Consider the following 4,323-nt stretch of genomic DNA (forward strand, 5'->3'; position numbering starts at 1 on the left):
CCGACAAGCAAGAAAAACAAACACCAAAGCAAAAAACTAGCATTACTCACTACAGGTACAAGAGTTCAAAAACCAGGCATGCAAACAAAGCACAGAGAACAGGCTGCGGCACAATTCAAAGTACAAGCAAAGGTTCAAAAATCCTGGCTTTCTGAAAAACAAAACAGAATGCTGGAAAGCCACAGCATGAAGCACTCTGTCACACTGGCAAAAGAGAGGTGGAAGGCTGGAAGTTTAAATCCTTAGTGTGACTGATTAGAAGAGTAAAAACAGCTGAGCTGAGGGGCTTGGGAGAGCTAAGCTGCCCTAGTTAAATATTGCAAAGTGTTTGTTTAAATATAAAGGTTAATGCATTAACTGGTACAAAAGTACTGTATCTACAATGATCCCATCTGCACTGCAAAAGTAAATTAATTAATTAATTAGTTAAAAAAAAACAGGACTCCAGTTATTTGAAAAATATATATCATGGCAACACAGACTTGTCAAAAACTTAATTTCCTGGAATCGGGCGGTTCTTGGGCACCTGGAGCCCTCGTACTGGGGTGGCCAACCTCTAGAGTGGTCGATGCCTGAATGGGACTCCCACCCCTTGGCCATGGATGCACCATAGGGTCTACCTCCTCCTCCTGCTGGGATGGGATATGTGGCCTTAGGTCTTCGGTACTCTTGGGGGTGCGAATAGCCTGGTTTGCCAGATCCATCTCTCTCTGCCTCTGGCTTCTGGGGTGTGTTATTGCAGCTTCCCATCCTCATTTTCAAGTGTGTTTTGTGACAAAGACAAACACACATGCACACACACAGACTCACAAACACCACAAGAAGATTGTTGATTTATGTACAGGTGCACTTTAAAATGTTTGTGTTCCAGGTGTTGTATGTTTATTTTTGTTACAGTTACGGCAGTTGGCAAAACATTGTATTTCTGTTTGTACTCTTTGTACCCCCCCCCCCCCCCTTTTATATTTCTGCCTGTCCCGCCTTAAACATTGTCATACTGTACATCACATATATGTAATAACTGAAATGACACGAATAGAAATGAAGAAATAAACAGATAAATCCTGAACAAGAACCTTTACAGAATTTATAGAGCTGATCTTGGAAAAGCAAAATGTGTTTGGCGCGACAGTGCACTCAGATCATATCTGTGATTGCAAAGGCTGCCAAACAAAAAAAAAATTAAGTTAAGTTACTGGATTTGGCACTTGAGGCTGGCAAATCCAGGAACTTAAGGCAGAACATGGCACTTGAGGCAAAACATTATGAAACCTAAACACTTTTTAGATGCATCAATTTAACAGCCTCCCTGTAGTCCCTTATATATTTATTTATCAATCACATCTAGCAAACTTTGGCTTATGTAATAGGAGCCAAAATTCATTATTCATTAATGAATAAGCCCATTTTAGGAAAAGTCCTTTTTATTTTAACAAAGTTAAATATAAAAATAAAAAAGCCAAGGCGATAAAAATGACCCACTAGGCCAGGGGTCGGCAACCTGCGGCTCCGGAGCCGCATGCGGCTCTTTAGTCCTTATAGTGCGGCTCCGCGTGGTTTGGGAAAAGTATTTAGCTGAAGTGTAATTTTATTTATGTTAGTTCTTTTTTAACTTGTAGTTCGAAATTGGAAGATTATTGTGATATTGGAATATAAAAATAAAATTATATTCTATTATTTTTTCATCGCTCAAAATAAGCGTCACACTTGCGGAAGCCGGTGTACCCGCCAAAACGCCATGCATTTATCGAGACTTTCAACCCCAGGTGGGCCAATTATGGATCTTCGGATCGACATTATGTCAGCAACTATTCTCCAATGTGAACTATGTTAAAAACAAACACCGCTCACGCTCACAGATGACAGCCCACAGTCCCGCGCAAAGATGAAAGTGACCTCGCACAGCCCCGATCCCCAGACGCCGCGTGCAGAGGCCCAGGAGCAGAAGTCCCATTGTACCATATCACGGCAGACCCAACGATGTCCGCATGAACACGCTTTTCAGCATGTCTTTATTGACCACCTTTCACACACGGTTGCTGACGCATACAGCCGGCTCCAGCCTTGCAGCCCACAGCCCGACACACACCAACACAACAGCACAGACAGCACGGACGTAAACGCGGCGAGGCGTGATTGCGGGTCCCGCTCAGGTGCGTCCGCCTCCCCTGCAGTGGCGCCGCAGACCACGCCCTGCCACACACATTAACCAGGTAAAATACATATTTAGGCAGAATTTTGCAAATATCTATTTTTCATCTTTTAGCAGCATAGTGCTTTTTTTCCAATTATTTTTTAAAAGTCAGGTCAAGGCTCCAAAATCCCAAAGGCAATATAAGGGTGGCGGCTCACAACAGTTTTTGTTTGCTACATGGATCATTTTAGTTCAGCTGGGTGTCTTTCCTTTTGTTATATTTCTTTAAGAGTTCAAAATGTGTTAATTACATAAATAAAATGTACTTTTCTCTGTAGCACTTCATGGATTTAAGCAACACACCTTAGTTGTTCACACAAAGCATAAAGGTAAAAAACAATATATACAGTGTTATCTTCATTTTAGATGTCAAAAAGTATTTGTGGCTCCCAGTGTTTTCGTTTGCGTGGAAACCGGGTCCAAATGGCTCTTTGGGTGTTAAAGGTTGCTGACCCTTGCACCAGGCTGTTCTAGGGTTGCTAATCAAGTTTGCTAGCATTAGCTGCTAACTTCGTACTCTGTGATTATAGACAGTTTTTTCTCCAGAAAACCAACTAGCAGTGGCCAAAATACTAATGGTGAGGTTCCAGTATGACAACCCAATTTATCCTTTAGTCTATGATTTATATGCACATTGCTGTTGATTGGATAAATTCAAAATACACACATTTTGGGAGCAGCACTTGATCAGGATCAAAACTACTAATGCTTGGATCTGATCCTGCTGAGAGAGAGAGTGAGTCTGTGTCTGTGTTTGCATATGTGTGCATGGGTGAATAAGCAAAGCAGGATCAAAACATACACGTATGCCTTTGTCTAATCCTGCTGTGGCTGACTGTTTGTGTTTTTGCATATGTATACAGCACTGATAGCCATCACATGCAGCTGCTGCCCTGGGGTGAGTATAGTTATACACTTCCATTCCATTCTTTAATTATTCAGTATGCAAAAAGTGAAAGCAAAAAATAGCACTGCAAAATAAATTTCTACAGTTTTTTTTCTTTTGGTCTTTGTATCATTATGTTTAGGCAAGGCAAGTTTATTTATATAGCACAATTTAACAACAAGGTGATTCAAAGTGCTTTACAGAGACATTAAAAACCAAAACAAATAAAAGCATGATTTAAAATTGATTAAAAAAACAAACAAAAAAACAGTAGATAAAATCAGTAGTTAAAATGTAAGTTTTGAAATTTAAGCTTAAAAGTTTGGATTTGGTGTTTGTGCTGCCACTGCTGGGTGCAGTAGCTCCACCACCCCACTAGGGGGAGGAAGCGGGTTTGTGTACTCAAGTTTCTCTATTAAATATAGGAAAAGTTCATGGAGTCTGGCCAAGTTGATACCAGCACACAAAATATTAGCTCTGAAGTTGGCTGTACTGGAGCATGAGAAATATATGCTTGTAAGTACGATTATATTCTGTGTTCATGTTAAGCATGTGATGTAAAATGGGTTGTTGACTCTCATATTTGAAGCCGGCATGTTAGCTGCATTGCCGATGCTAATTGTGTTAGCATGTCAATAGGAAATTCCATTGTGTGTTAGCATCAAGCTAGCGGGATTTGGAGTTAACATGTTTTCATTTATTTTTCTTGGTTATACCAGCTATAGTTCAAGTTGCTAAGTCTTCAGTCTGTACTTTGTAATGTGAGAAATATATTATGTTCCAGATGTATGTTTTAATATGCTTTTCTTATGTTTGTAGTTTTACAGTGCCTTCATTAGGGAGACAAATAAACCCTGCAATGAGAACTGGAAGCCTTTGCCTCTCCTTTTGAAGAACTGTTTATCTATCTGCCAAACTGGGCATCAACGTACAGGGAGGGCAGAATAGTAAAAAAGCATCATTCTCATCAGCCAGATAGTTCTCTAAAAGAAAGGATGGATGAGACGCTGGAAACAAGGTCAAAAGTGTCCAGTTCTTTACGTTCCAGCCAGCTTACATCATCATCTACTGCTGCCGCCAGAGCACGAGCAAAAGCAGAAGCTGCCCGTGCTCAGCTCTCCTTTGCTAAGCAGGAAGCCAGCATCCTAAAACAACAGGCTGAGCAGCTTAAAAAGAAAGCAGATCTGGATGCAGAGCTACACGTACTCAAATCGCAGAAGGCAGCTGCAGCAGCCCTAGCTGA

General features: G+C 40.9%; 1 long non-coding RNA gene across 1 annotated transcript; it reads left to right on the forward strand.

The window, feature by feature from the left end:
- The first annotated feature begins 3,500 nt into the window (after window positions 1-3,500).
- LOC145431628 (uncharacterized) lies at window positions 3,501-3,946 on the forward strand. The gene is made up of 2 exons (XR_013911968.1): window positions 3,501-3,596; window positions 3,900-3,946. It is a non-coding gene; the product is annotated as an uncharacterized LOC145431628 (long non-coding RNA).
- Window positions 3,947-4,323: the final 377 nt, after the last annotated feature.

Source organism: Astatotilapia calliptera, chromosome 10 (assembly GCF_964374335.1).
Source record: "Astatotilapia calliptera chromosome 10, fAstCal68.1, whole genome shotgun sequence".
Classification (NCBI taxonomy): Eukaryota; Metazoa; Chordata; class Actinopteri; order Cichliformes; family Cichlidae; genus Astatotilapia; species Astatotilapia calliptera.